This window comes from Nicotiana sylvestris, chromosome 1, assembly GCF_000393655.2.
Source record: "Nicotiana sylvestris chromosome 1, ASM39365v2, whole genome shotgun sequence".
NCBI lineage: Eukaryota > Viridiplantae > Streptophyta > Magnoliopsida > Solanales > Solanaceae > Nicotiana > Nicotiana sylvestris.
In genome coordinates this window covers 143,523,878-143,539,993 of record NC_091057.1, presented here as the reverse complement: position 1 = coordinate 143,539,993, position 16,116 = coordinate 143,523,878, and the positions used below count along the sequence as shown (strand labels likewise).

The following is a 16,116-nucleotide window of genomic DNA, read 5'->3' as shown; positions in this document are numbered from 1 at the left end:
TATCTGTGAGACTGCAGTACATACTTCTCCAGAAAGAGAACAGAGAACTGCTGCCAGGAAAGAGGTGTTGCACCAACAGGCCTACACCTCTCAAAATCCTCCCACCAAGTGAAAGCAGCTCTTGAAAACTGATAGGTGGTAAAAGCGACCCCGCTGGTCTCCAGAATACCTGCAGTACGAAGCATCCTCTGACAATTATCCAAAAAGCCCTGGGCATCCTCGCCTCTGCGCCACTAAAGGTTGGAGGCTGCAATCTACCAAATCTCTCCAACCTACGCTGCTCATCCTTCGGCATGACAGGAACCACATAGTCCTGGGCAGCTGCAACCGGCTGGGCTGGATGTGCCCCCAACGTTTGTAGTCCCTGCACGACCTGCTCAGGTGTGCGAGCGGCGGGAGTCTGATTGCCTCCCCCGACCTGTGAAGTAGCTACGGCTGTAGTGGCAAAAACCGCCTTAGCCCGGCCAGTGCAAACTGATAATATCTATACCAAGGCCTCCTAAAGACCCGGAATCACGATGGGCACAACTGGTGCCTGAACTAGTACTGCTGAAGCATCCATAGCTGGAGCCTGATCCTGAGCTGGGGCACCTGGTGGATCTACAGGTGCTGCAATCGCTGCTCTGCCTCTACCACGACCACGGCCGTGTCCTCGACCTCTGGTGGCCATAATTGGTGGCATTGGTGGTCGTCCACCCTATCTGGTAGCGCGTGTCCTCACCATCTGTGAGAGAATAGAATAACGAAGGTTTAGTACTCGGATCAACAAGTTCGCACGACAAGAATTTCAAGAATATGAAGTTTTTCCTAAAGGTTCTGCAGCCTCTCGAGGATAAATACAGACGTCTCCGTACCGATCCGCGAGACTCTACTAAACCTGCTCATGACTCGTGAGACCTATGTAACCTAGGCTCTGATACCAACTTGTCACGACCCTAAACCCGGAACCGGTCGTGATGGCGCCTATCGTGAAGACAAGGCCAACCGACACTTCCCATTTTCCAATTATTAATAGTTAAGCATTTAAGAAACGGTCTAAACATGATAAAATAAATCCGAAAATAACAACGATAACATAAATACGCGGAAGAACACCCATACACAGCCCTAACCGGGGTGTCACTAGTCATGAGCATCTATAAGTCATAATATAATTCTGCTAAATCCATAACTAGTACAACTGTCTGTAGGGAAATATGTCACGATCCGGATTTCTCACCCTCGGGAGTAGTGATGACGCCTATTCGTAGAAGCTAGGCAAGCCACGAAATTAGAAATCCTTAACTCTTTTGTCGTAATCCTTTTTATAACATACATTAACAACGATACATAGTTAAATAACAGTGGAATATGAGATTAAGCGGAAGACTTAGATAAAATGAACCAAAATGATAAGAACTCCACCTATGCATCTACCCAGAAACTGGTGTCACAACATCCACGGACTACCTATGATTACTACATACAAGCGTGTTAGCGGAAACGTAAAAGAAAGAACACAAGATTTAACGTGGTTCGGATCAAAATAATCCTACGTCCACCAGAGAACAATTGCCCTTTTAATATTAACAAAGGAAGGGGAGATTTCCCAATTACACTTAAGAGAATTTCTCTCTTAACTCTCTACTCACTACAATGTATTGTATTATTTTGGGATGATTTCTACAAGTGAAGGAGTGCATCTATTTATAGAGGTAAAGACCTCCTCTTGATGTCATTGGTGACATCAAACTACCTCCTCTTGATGTCATGGGTGACAATCAAAGGAGGAAGCTTCCTCCTAGCATCCACACCAACACTTTCCACCAACTCTTCCAATTGGCATGCCATTGTTGACTAAACATAAACCAACATTTTCAGCATGCCATTGTTGACTAAACATAAACCAACATTTTCAATTGAAAGAAGGAACAATGTCTGTCTTGGATACAATGATAATAGAACAAAATAACTGATAGAAGAGACGTCGGGCCTGCGGACGCCTCCAGGGCTACCTCGGAGTCTCGGTGGACTGAAGGCTGGCTCCCCTACTGCTGCTGACCAAGTGCTGTTCTGGTATCTGCACAGAGTGCAGAGTGTAGCATCAGTACAACCGACCCCATGTGTTGGTAAGTGCCTGGCCTAACCCCGGCGAGGTAGTGACAAGGCTAGGACCAGACTCTAGATAAACCTGTGCAATTATATATATATACGGCGGGAAAGAAATACAGAAATAAACAAATAAAGATAGGAGGGGGAAACATGCTTCGGGGAATAACAGGTAAAACAGAACATCAAGGGAATTATGAAGGAATCAAAATCAACCACTAACAAGAATGAGGAAAAAGCAAAGGCAGATTTCATTTTCTTTTCACATTTTGTTGCAGGCGTGCAACCCGATCCCGATTCCTGTATCTCGTGGCAGGCGTGCCACCCGCTCCCATTTCATTTTATCTCGTGGTAGGAGTACCACCCGCTCCCATTACATTATATCTTGTGATAGGCGTACCACCCGCTCCCATTTTATTATATCTTGTGGTAGGCGTACCACCCGCTCCCATTTTATTATATTTTGTGGTAGGCGTACCACCCGCTCCCATTTCATCATATCTTGTGGTAGGCATACCACCCGCTCCTATTTTATTATATCTTGTGGTAGGCGTACTACCCGCTCCCATTTCATCATATCTTGTGGTAGGCGTACCACCCGCTCCCATTTACAAGCCAACAATAATCACAGGGAATCTCAGCAAGGGAACAAGAGGAATATAACAACTTTCCGGCAAGAGAACAATACTGTCAAAACAAATATCCCGGCAAGGGAGCAATGGTGATAATAACATATGAAGCGCAATAAACCACAACGGAGTCATAATAATTATAATACAAGACTCACAGGCATGCTTGACACCAACGTATAGATACTCGTCACCATGCCTATACATCGTACTCCACAATTAGCATATAGCAAATAAGACACAACTCCTAATCCCTCAAGCTATGGTTAGACCAAATACTTACCTCGATGCCTTGAACACAACTCAAGGTTCAATTATAGTTTCACCCCTCGATTCCACCGCCAATTCGCTCGCATCTAGCCACAAGTTACTCAATTATATCAATAAACGCTAAATGAATCAATTTGAATGCATGAAAAATGAATTTTCCAAAGTTTTTACCCAAAAAGTCAAAATTGCCCCAGGCCCACGTGGTCAAAACCCGAGGTTCGAACCAAAATCTGATTACTCATTCTCCCACGAGCTCAAATATGTAATTTGTTTTGAAATCGGGCCACAAATCAAGGTCCAAATCCCTAATTTTTGAAATACCTAGGTTCTACCCAAAACACCCCAATTTCCCCCATGAAAATCATTGATTTGAAGTTGAAATCATGTTAAAAGATGTTAATGATTGAAGAAAACTAGTTAAAAATGACTTACAATTGATTTGGAGAAGAATGATTGTTTGAAAAATCGCTTCTTATGTTTTTTTGGGTTTTGAAAAATGCACAATGACTGAAAATCTCGTCTATTTATACACCTCTCAGACCCCTTGTGCGGACTGCACAAAATGGACTGCGGCCACACAGGCCTTCCTGAGGTACTGCGGTCACGTGCCCTGTGCGGACCGCACGAAATGGACTGCGGCCGCACAGGCCTCCACCGCGGACCGCATAGGCCTCCACCGCGCCCCGCACGAAACCGATCGCGGACCGCACAGCCTCCACCGTGCCCCGCACGAAACTGACCGCGGACCGCACTGGCGGGTTCAGAGACCTGCAACTTCTGGTTTTAAGTCTAAAACATCCCGAAACCTACCCGAGACCTCGGAACTCCAAACCAAGTGTGCATACTAACTCAAAAACATCATATGGACCTACTTGTGCGATCACATCTTCAAACTAACATGTAAAATCATGAATTAAACCTCAAAACTCAACATTTTCATCAAGAACTCTCAAAGTTGATAACTCCTCCACCGGAAGTCCAATTCACATCAAATAAACTCTGTTTTCACCGAATTTCACAGAAACGTCTTAAATCATATATAAGACCTGCCGGAACCAAAATACAGGCCTGATACCATCATGTTCTAAGCAAATTTCATTTCAATTTTCCTTAAATAGTTTCAGAAAATAATTTCCTTTAAAAATTCATTTCTCAGGCTTGGGACCTCGGAATTCGATTCCGGGCATACGCCCAAGTCCCATATTTTCCTACGGACCCTTCGGGACCGTCAAATCACGTGTCTGTTTACCTAAAGCATTGACCGAAGTAAAATTTATTCATTTTACAATCAAAACTTATCATTTTTCACAGATTTTCACATTTAAGCTTTCCGGCTACGCGCCTGGACTGCGCACGCTAATCGAGGTAGTTCTAAGGGAGGTTTTAAGGCCTCGAAATGTAGAATTTTATTGCAACACAAGTGATGGCCTTTTGGGTCATCACAAAATAGAAGCGATAAAGGAGTAGAGACATGGGGATGCGGACGTCAACAACTACCTCGTAATCTCCGAAAGCCAGCCTGAAACTGGAGGAATCAGCACTCGGGAGCGAAACTAGCTACGCTTGAATCTGCACACAGGGGTGTAGGGAGTAAAGTGAGTACTCCAACTCAGTGAGTAACAAATGTAAATAACGACTGAAAGTGAGAAAACACTGAAGGCACAAGACATTCTATAATGAAGCAGTAAAACAGTGAAAAGTCAAGTAAAATCCTCTTTCAACAAGTAAACAAGTAATTGACAGGTAATTAAGGTAAAGTAAACAAATAGAAGTTCACCCCTTGGGCACAGTATCACCACATCCGCCCCTCGGGCAATATCTCAGAACAATAACAGCCCCTCGGGCTCAATCTCACATCACAATGGGTACCCGCGCTCACTGGGGGTGTGCAGACTCCTGGAGGGTCCCCTTACAGCCCAAGCGCAATAACAAGCCATCTCGTGGCATCAAATCTAGGCCCTCGACCTCATATCAATCAAACCACCTCGTAGCGTATATATCTCAGCCCTCAGCCTCAAATCAGTATCAGTGTTTCCTCACAACTAGGCCCTCGGCCTTACTCAGTCAAAAATACTCACAAGCCCCTCGGACAATAGTAAAACAGTGTTTCTCAGCCCAAACATCATTTAAAATATCATTTAAGTCTTAAAACTGAGTAAACATGGCTGAGTATGAAAACAATGGAAAAATAACATGATTAAGTTCAAGTATAAAGTCAAAACAGTGAAAAAATATCAATAAAAAGCCACGATGGGTTCAAATAGTTGGCACTAAGCCCAAATATGACATTCAACCCAAGTAATGAGGATAGCAAATAGTTTTCATTTAAATGCGCGGTAAAATCATCAATCGGGACGGACTAAGTCACAATCCCCAATAGTGCAATACCCCACACTCGTCATCAAGCGTGTACCTCACCTCAATATAGAACTACGATGTGCAAATCTGGGGTTTCAAACCCTCAGAGCATCATTTACCATCATTACTCACCTCGAACCGGCTAAATCTCTAGCTCGCAACGCCTTTGCCCCTCGAATCGGCCTCCACGCGCATCGAATCTATCCAAAACCAGAACGAAGACGTCAAAATATGCTAAGGGAACGAAGCCCAAGCGAAAACAATCAATAAAGGGCATAAATTCCGAAATTACCAAACCCGACCCCCGGGCCTACGTCTCGAAAATTAGAACTTTTTACATCCATAGATTCCTCATCTCCCCACGAGTTTATGCATATCAAGAATACCAAAATCGGAGTTCAAATGTCCCCTCAAATCCTCATTTTAAGACCTCTTAAGCTCAAGCCCTAATCCCCTATTTTAACCTTTGATTTCCACAATTTCTAGCTCTAATCCATGAAAGAATAGCATAGGAAAGAGTTTTAGGTCCAAATTCCCTTACCTCAATGAAGTTCCCTTGAAATCCCTCTTTCAAATCGCCAAAAAAGTTCCAAGGCCGAAGTAAAAAATGGTGGAATAGCTAAATTTCGCGAAATAAAATAACTTATATGTTCAGCCCAGGCCTTTCCGCATCTGCGGTCCAAAACCTGCTTCTGCGGTACCGCATATGCGGTCTAATCCTCCGCTTCTGCGGAATTCACTTACCGGACCAAATATCGCATTTGCGGTCCACTTGCCGCATCTGCGACTCCGCAGGTGCGGTCCCTCTACCGCATCTGCGGTTCCTGACTCTACCTCACCATTCCGCATCTGCGAGCCTCCCCCGCATCTGCGATTCCGCAGATGCGATCCCACTAGCCGCTTCTGCGGTTTCCTGTTCCTCAAGGCTCTTCCGCTTCTGCGGCCAAATCTTCGCTTATGCGGCGCCGCACCTGCGGCCTCCAAACCGCAGGTGCGAAAATACCAGAATCAGCAATATCAGCTGCTGCAATAAGAATTCAACCTCTACGTTAACCATCCGAAATCACCCCGAGGCCCCCGGGACCTCAACCAAAAGCAAAACATAACCCAATACCTTATACAAATTTGTTCCAATCATCAAACACTTCAAACAACATCAAATCAACTGAAACACCTCGGATTCAAGCCAAACTTTCTAAAATCTTCCAAATTACGCTTTCGATAAAAAACCCAACCAAACCATGTCCGAATGACCTGAACCTTTGCACACACACCCCAAATCACACAACGAAACTACTGCAACTCTCGGAATCCCATTCCGACCCCTATATCAAAATCTCGCCTACCAACCGGAATCGCCAAAATATCAACTTTGCCAATTCAAGCCTAAAACTTCTCCAACTCTCCAAAACCCATACCGATCACACTCCTAAGCCATAAATCACCTCCCGAATCTATCCGAACCATCAGAACTCACATCCGAGCCCTCTAACACATAAGTCAACATCGGTTGACTTTTCCAACTTAAACTCATTCTAAAGACACTAAGTGTCTCAAACCTTACCAAATCCTTCCCGAACTCGATCCGACCAACCCGATACCACATAACACGGATAAATAAAGCATAACGAAGCAGAAATGGGGAAAATGGAGCGGTAACTCATGAGACGACTAGCCGGGTTGTCATAGTTTACTACTCCTATATTTGCTTTTTTGGGTGTAAAGTCTCCAAGTAATCAGCGCTATTAGTGTTCTAAACTTGTTGATTATGGAACTATGTAGTAGATGGTAATTTAATCTATAAGAATGTACGTACTATATAAAGATTTGTGTCTTGCTTTCTTTTTTTTAAGCTTGAAACAGTTCATATTCTTTTATTCTCTTTTTTTCTGTATCTTTAAATTTAGACATCTGGCTGTGGGATCAAACAAGATCTCCTTCTATGCAGCAGCTTCCTCGTCTCAGCTTCCATCTCTTCTTCGTAAGGAAGACCACCATAGGAATCCCACATATAGGAGAGATAACGGGGAAGGGAAAAATGTTACTTGTGCTATTTATCTTTAGTTCTTGTCAGATCTTATATAAGAAATCTTCAGTTCTTGTCAGTCAAGGAATCTAGGGATGGGGTTGATAGCTTGATTAGTAATAATGTACTTCATTTCCCTTCGCTTATTGGCTTGCTCGAAAAAATTTCATCTAATTAATTTGGTCCTTGTTTCTCCTCTGACCTCCCCCCACCCTCGTAAACTACTGCTCAACAGAAAAGAAGAAAAGTGAAGAAAAAAAATTAGATGAAGGGTAAACTTTGGTTCGTGGTTTAGACTGCAGGGTTTGGAAAAGGTTCGATGTTGATTGTTATATTTGTTAGCAAAGTGCTTTGGTTCTGGAGATCTTTAGATACTCAAGTGAAGTAAGATATTCCGACTGTATTCTGATATGGAATATTGTAATCTTTTCTGCTTCACCGCATCACAACTTTTCTAGATTGTCGATATAGGACGTACATATGATCTGACTGAATGTTATTGGCTCGGTCATTTTTGGCCAAACAGGTTTTATGGGCTTGCTTTGACAGACTAGAGCTTGGGTTGTCTTCTTTCAAACGAGTGCTCCTTATTGGTTACTCTGATGGATTTCAAGTCCTGGATGTTGAAGATGCTTCAAATGTTTGTGAACTAGTTTCGAGGCGTGATGATCCAGTAGCTTTTCTACAGATGCAACCCATCCCTGCAAAATCTGATGGTCGTGAAGAATATAAGAAATCACATCCCTTGCTCTTGGTTGTGGCATGTGGTGATAGTGCAGATTCAGCTCCAGTTCAAACTGGGAAGGATGGTTTCATTGAGCCTCAGGGAGGAAGCATTATACACTCACCTACAGCTGTACGCTTTTACTCTTTAAGGTCTCACAACTATGTTCATGTTTTGCGATTCCGCTCTACTGTGTTTATGGTTAGATGCAGTCCGAAGGTAGTGGCTGTTGGTCTTGCAGCACAGGTAAACATCTTGTAATATTTATAGTGATGGTTTATGCCTTTATCCATAAATCTGAGAATTTCACTGAAGATTTTGTGCTCTCTTGTATGTTTCATGTGTTGGCAGATCTATTGTTTTGATGCTCTTACCTTAGAGAACAATTTTAGCGTGCTCACATATCTTGTGCCGCAGTTGGGTGGCCAAGGTGTGACCGGGGTCAACATTGGCTACGGTCCCATGGCTGTAGGACCGAGATGGTTAGCGTATGCTTCAAATAATCTGCTGTTGTCAAACACAGGGCATTTGAGTCCCCAAAGTCTTAGTCCTTCTCCAGGTGTTAGCCCTTCTACATCACCTGGTAATGGAAATCTGGTAGCTAGGTATGCCATGGAATCAAGCAAACATTTAGCTGCTGGATTGATCAATCTTGGAGACATGGGATACAAAACTTTGTCAAAATACTGTCATGAACTTCTTCCTGACGGGAGTAATTCACCAGTGTCAACAAGTGCTAGCTGGAAAGTTGGGAGGGTTCCAGCACATTCACCTGAAACAGATGCCGCGGGCATGGTATATTCTACTTAATGCTTGTTTGTATTATCAAGATGCTTATGAAAACTCACATAATTGAGAAGTTCTGTTGAAAATGAAACCAAGCTTTATATAGCTATTTTTCGCTGTTCTGCTGATTTTGACATTGTGATGGCCATATCTCCCAAAGATTAAATTGTGTACAGTTGAGGACAGGATATCTGCTATTCGTGCATGTTTACAGCTCATCGAAACTTTTCATTTGCTGGTCCTATCTCACACTTTATGATTTCTTTTGTTGCTGGTGCATCAGATATTCCTTGTTCAGCATGATGCCAGGCATAAATATTCAGTGAATTTTCTTCATCGTTAGTTTGGCGTTATACTTGAGCTCTTGAACCTGTTGGATCCTCTCTGTAATTGGCAATTAAATTGAATGAAGCATAATAAGTGCAATATTATTCCTACTTTGTTCCCTCCTAACCCCAGAGCTTTGGTTCAATGGTAAAAGTTGTATACGAGAATATGTGGTAAGTACACGTCACAAGGTTGAAACCTAACTGGTGAATAAAGTCTGTAAGTGGAGAAGGGTAGGGGGCTGGTCATATAGCAAGTTTCTAAGCTGGAATCAACGTTTTTCTCGTTTATTAAGCAAATTATTACTGTCATAAGACAAGTTGAATGTTAAATTTTACTTTTTCGACTATCCAGAATTAAGCTCTATTATCCTAAGTAGCATTCTACAACCCGATATTAGAGTACAACTAGAGCAAAACAAGATATCTCTCTCTCTCTGTCTTAAATGAGAGTAGTTTGTCGTCCAGATGTTCCATACTAAGCATTAACCAACTGTTTATAGCTCCTAAGTTGATGATTGTGCTACATACAATTTTGACAGAGTAACTGTGGCAGAGCAGTTGTGGTGATGATGAGAACTGAATTTTCTTGCCAACTTTTCTGCTGAAGGTTGTCAGTAAAGATTTTGTTTCTAGAGCAGTTATTTCACAATTCAGGGCACATTCCAGTCCTATATCTGCTCTGTGTTTTGACCCTAGTGGCACTCTTCTTGTTACTGCCTCTACACGTGAGAATAATATAAACATATTTCGCATTTTACCTTTTTGCTCACCAAATGGAGCAGGCAACCAAAGTAGCGATTGGAAAGCTTTGCATGTCCAACTCTACAAGCTTCATCGGGGTGTGACTCCAGCTGTGCGTATCTGTTTGCAGTGTTTTTCTTTGATATTCAATATTGAGGTTTCAGTCTTTATAATAATTCTGATAATAAAATTCTCTTAAATCCTGAATTTGAATAGGTGATACAAGACATTTGTTTGTCACTACAGTCAGTGGGTAGCTATTATTTCTTCCAGGGGAACTTGCCATCTTTTTGTCCTATCCCCTTTTGGTGGTGAGACTGGTCTTCAACTACAAAATTCTCATGTTGATGGACCCATACTTCTACCTATTCTTTCGGGACCCTGGTGGTCTATATCATCTTTCATAGTCAATCAGCAGTCAATTGCGCCAGCGCCAGCACCTATCACGCTCTCTGTGGTCAACAGGATAAAGAATGTGAATTCAGGTTGGCTTAATACAGTGAGCAATGCCGCATCTTCTGCAGCAGGAAAGGTTTCTGTGCCTTCTGGTGTTCTTGCTGCTGTTTTTCACAGTTCTGTACGCCGGGAACAACCTGCTCCGCAAAACTTCAATCCGTTGGAGCATCTTTTGGCTTATACTCCATCTGGTCACTTAATTCAATATGAGTTGATGCCCTCATTTAGTGGAGAACAGGGTGACTCTTGTCTGAGAACCGGGACTGCTTCAGTAGTTCAAATGCAAGAGGATGACGCTGGGGTGAAAGTTGACTCCATTCAGTGGTGGGATGTTTGTCGAAGAGCTGATTGGCCTGAAAGAGTTACCCATGATGCAGAGTTGAGGCCTACCACTTTAGGATTGAGTAAATATTGTTTTCAGTTTTCGATGGCATTGTATGTGTTCTTTAACAATGATAGATAGGTCTTGAAAGTGATAATGGTTGTATCTTGCTATTCCACTGAGTTCCTGCTCTCACCAGCACAAGTATCGGGTAACTCTTCCCACCAAAGCTTAGACATATCGGAAGAAATCATTTAGTGTTCTTTGTCCTTGTGTGATTTGAACCCTGACCTTTAAGGTTTTCCCCCCACTAGGCCATACTGTAGGTCTGGAAACTAGTTTTAATGTTAAAAAGCAAAAATTCTCTACGGTCTGCTGGGACTTTAAGCGCAAATAAAGCGTGGCCTTTAACGAAGAGAGGTGCAAATATGGACAAATAATGTGTAGTCCAAGACTAATATCGATAAGCATGTCAATTCCTTTAGCTTCATAACATTCCTGCTGGAGTCCAGCAACACCAGCAGGAAGTTCGCGAAGTAATTTGTATGAGCACATGAAAAAAATGATTCGATAGAATGCTAAGTGGACCGTTAGCGGTAGTTAAAGTTAGCGAATCAATAAAGATTCCGGCCATGTCGACATTTCGAGTAACAGGGTTCTCAGGGAAGTATGCATAAGAGTTTTCTGTACAACCAGGACCAGGTTTTTTGAAGCAATTTGTGGAAACAAATGTTTGTAGAGAATCACAGAGAGGAGTATTTTGAAGGACATGTTTATACAGAGGCGGATTCAGTTCATTAGCTACGGGTTCCCGTGATCTCAGTAGCTTTTGTCCCGAATATGCTTTTGTATTGAAAAATTCATTAAATTTATAAGAATATTTAACTTGGAACCCAGTTCGTTCATCCGGTTAATATTGTATATTAACTTAATTTTTGTTGGAACCCATAAACCTAAAATCCTAGATCCGCTTCTGTGTTTATAGGTAGAGGACCTGTAACGACGACAACAGTCGATCCAAATCCCTTTCATGTAAACGAATAACCGATATGCTAAATCGATAATATTCATAACCGAAACGAACCGACCGATGCTCACCCCTAACTCAAATCCCTTTCATGTTTTGTGCCTACTTTATTTTTTGTTTGCATAAATTGCAACAAGAATTAGAAAAGGAAACAAACCCGTAAAGATAGCAGCATCGTTTAATATAACTGTCTTTGCAATCAAATCAAATTATTTTCCTTGTAGTATATCTTTTGCCGTTTTCATTATTTTATTTTATAGTTTATTTTCTTTACATAAATTCAATAGAAATTATATTGAAGTTTATTTTACCCCAGAGGGTAATTTTAGTTCTCCCTTTCATAAAATTTGCCAAGACTTGCAAATATATTTGTTGAAATTATTTTTCATTTGTTAATTTAATTTAATTTAGTTTATGGTGGAATTCTTTTCATTTTCTTATATTTAATTTTTTAGTGTATAAACTCTCTTTCTTTGATTATTGGTGTTAATTTAGTTTAGTTTGTAACTCTTTTCTTATTGTCTTCTTTTGCAAATAATAACCTGCTACTTATAAATGCTAAAAAGATTTTATAATCGATCAAATTTTTTAGAGTTAATAAATTCTAAAATTGGTCAAAATATATTTTTGTTAAAGTTGAATAAATTAGCTAAGATTAGATTTTAAAATTTGCATAAGCAAAATTTTGTTTAAAATATAGAGCACCGACTTTAAGAGGACTTTATTACGAGATCACGTTGTAAGCAGACAAAAAAACTTGCTTCTCGTGTCTTATACAACTTATGTTAGTTATGAACTTTTCCGATTGAACCCGCATCCATAAAATCCTGGTCTGCCACTGACCCCACCGGTTTTCCATGTGTGCTTTTGTCTGAAGAGCTTATGTGGTGAATTGATATTAATGGTCCAGCACATGTGACTTTATGGCACAACACATGTGACTTTATTTGCACAGGTGGAACTATAATAGATATTTATATTGTCTATGTGCCAGTTTTATCCTTGAAAAAAGATAAGAAACACTTTATGATGAGGACTTACTAAGACATTTCTCACCAACGAAATGGTGGCTTTGTATTCTTATCTTCATGCAATTTAACATGAAACTTTCATCTGCATTTTTTCTCGGAAACTTTCTTTCAATCTTCTTTCTGCGTCTATGTCCTTCGATTCACTTTCAGTTTTAGTTGTTGTGCCTCTGTGACCTTTTTCCCTTTTGGTGAGCACAGTTGTTCTCTGGTTGATGCACTTATTTTCCCCTCTTTATTTCTCTGCTCTGCTTGATTACTATACTCACGTTCTGTCATCATGTTCCACTCTTATTCCCCTCTTGTTTGCATTTGAACTTATTTCGGGGTATTTGGTCTTCTTTTGCGTTTCACCAAACAATACCTCTTTGAAAATTTCAATTGCGAGGCATGCTCTGTAATTTCAAAATTTTGCTACGGATTTGGGTCAATTTGTAATAGGTACTAATTTTGCTCCAACAACATTGATTTAGGAAGATAGAATTATTGATGTCTCCATTTTACTGTTGTTATTTCCTTATTTTGGTACTTTAGAATATTTACTCTATCTTTTCCATGTGGTGGATATTGATTCTTATCAAACTTGGCCTCAACTACAGATAATTGGAGATAGAAACTACATTGAAGCAGATGCATTCTCAGAACAAAAACAGTTCTTCCTATTTGGCAGAACGAAACGCATAAATGAATTTCAGATAGCATGAGACGTATAAGCAAATAGAATCCACTAAAAAACATGCTCTACTACCAAAACACCGACTACGAGCAAAAAATCCACTGCATCTGCATTGTCATCTGAAATAGGTTAGAATACTAAGCATATGTGTTTTCTGCCTTTGTGTAGAATTTTCTACATGTTCATATATATCTTCTGATAAATACGCTTACTTTTTCAAGCTTATTTGGTTATACTTTGACATTAGCCACATTTTGTATTGCAATTATTAGCTAATATGCATCGCGCCACTATGTTGGCAGCCTACTATGATAGGGCAAAAAATTCTGCCCACCCATCCTCAATATTTGAAGTAGGCAAGTACAATCCTCTATGCAAAAAGTTTTTACCATTGTTTAATTAAGAAAATATTTAATTATATTTATCCTAAAATTATATGCTACTAGGGTCAACGTCTGGTACGGCTAATGAACAAAATAAGAGTTCTTACACTATTCTGAATAAAGGTTGTTGTATGTTGCAATATTATTTCTTACCAATCTAGCTTTCCTTCCTTTATTCATTCTGACATTTTGGAAGTTGCAGGTCCAAATATAAATAAAACAGGCAACATAACCATTAGCCAAATGCGATCAGAATACATCCCACTAAAACTAATTTCACGTTGCAAGTTTTGTCGAGCTAAGAAATTTCAGTTTGAACCTAATATATTTTGTTGTAGCAATGGTCCAGTTATCTTAACTACACACAAAATACCCATAGAATTGCGTAATTTATATTAGCAAATACTGAGGAATCTTAACTCTTTCGCACATACATTAGAACATACAATAATATCTTTGCATTTACATCACTTGGCATGAGCTACGACAAAGATTTAGCGAGAAGAAATCATGGTAGTTATACCTTTAGAGTTCAAAGACAAATGTATCATTTCATAGATGATCTATTTTCTGTGAACCAAAAAGCAAAAAATCTGTGATTATACTTCTATGACAATGATAATGAACTAAAAACAGAATGACTTATTGCGATAGGATTGATGAAAGTATAGTTATAAATCTCGGTATCTCGATTTTTGGTATCTCTGGTTGTTGTTCTATCTCTTCTGGTATTATCATATCTCGTGTCAATCCTATTTTTACAACCTGTATAAGAGGTTTTATTTCATCGTATAGTATCTCAGCTGGTGCTGTATAGAATTTTATAAAAAATAGGTTTCCTTTTGTAATTCTTTTATATGTAATAAATGTTTTATATATCTCTGGTATTCCACTTATTTCTTCTCCATCATAGGTATATACTGTGCTAAGTAATGCGTAATTGTAGCATGTTTTTACTAGATTGGATCTGGTTTTTGGTTGGGCAATAAGTCTATTATATCCTTGGAGTTTTTGGGTTGTGTAGTCTTGTGTTTGATTTGTTGTAGTAGTTGCTCTGGGGTTAAAGTTTAGAAATGTTTGGATTTTGTATATGTTTTCAATATAGGTCTGGGTAATATGGTTGTATATTTTCTTATTTTGGTGTAGATTGTTTGCGTAGGTTGAGGTTTGTGGTGTTGTAGTCATTATTTCTTTTGGTATTTTTGGAGTAATTGGTTTATCAAATATGTTATTCAAATTGGCATTGGTATATGGTTTCTTATTAACTTGTTTACTCATACCTGCAGGTGTATGTAAACAAACATTGTTATGGGTTTTACGGAGTTTCCCAACGTCTCCCTCTAACTCTGGAAATTTTGAGTCTTCCGATCGACTTAGCTCCGCATCTTTATAGTCATGCTGCTGACTTGGCTTGCTTTCCTCTAGCTGTTGTAATCTTTTATCCATACTATCCATCTGTAAAGATAGAGTAGTAAGGATTGCAAATAAATATTTTGTTTCTTGTCTGTCATCAGTTTGGGTACCTTTTTCTTGATAGGTAGTCTGCAATAATATTTTTTTCAGTCCTTATTACCTCAATTGTAAATGTAAAATTTTGTATATTTAATACAAGCCTTCTTATTTCCTTCGTTGTTACTGAATCTTGCACTTTCCGTGTTATCCACCATTTTACTTGTGTATTATCTGTTCTTACAATAAATTTGTTATAAACGATGTATGACTCAAATGCTAACAAACATTTATATAATCCAAATAGTTCTTTTCTATTTATCTCCCATTTTAATTGTGGTTCCGTGTATGATCCTGACTAATATCTACAATGGTGTTCAGTTTTTTCATTATCATATTTATATTTGAGAACTCCTCCATAGATGTGATCACTAGAATCAGTTTCTACTATGTATGTAAACTGCCTTTCTTCATCCGGAAAATATAGTTTTGGTAATTTTTGACACATAATTTTAATCTTTTTTATATGTATTTTATCTTTTTCGTCAAAATGGTATTCTACAACTTTCTTTAATTTTTTCTGTAATGGTTTAAATTTTCTGCTAATTTAGGGATATATTCTCTTACTTGGTTAACTAATCCTAAAAATGATTGTAACTTCTTTTTTGTATCAAGTGTTTCGTTTAAGTTAATTATTTTTTGTACTATATGAGTTGGCATTTTTATTCCATTTTTATCTATTTGTATACCCAAGAATTCTATTTGATTTTTCATTACTTCTGCTTTTTTTTACTTAAACTAATTCCTGATATTTCTACAATGTG

The 16,116-nt window shown here is 39.5% G+C and overlaps 1 long non-coding RNA gene and 1 pseudogene across 1 annotated transcript; both read left to right on the top strand.

Annotated features, from left to right (window-relative positions):
- Positions 1–10,998, top strand: part of LOC104242295 (autophagy-related protein 18h-like) — a 38,131-nt pseudogene extending 27,133 nt beyond the window's left edge.
- Positions 10,999–13,360: 2,362 nt separating this feature from the next.
- On the top strand, positions 13,361–15,477 carry LOC104244416 (uncharacterized). Its single transcript, XR_011403069.1, has 2 exons — positions 13,361–13,588; positions 15,130–15,477. It is a non-coding gene; the product is annotated as an uncharacterized lncRNA (long non-coding RNA).
- Positions 15,478–16,116: the final 639 nt, after the last annotated feature.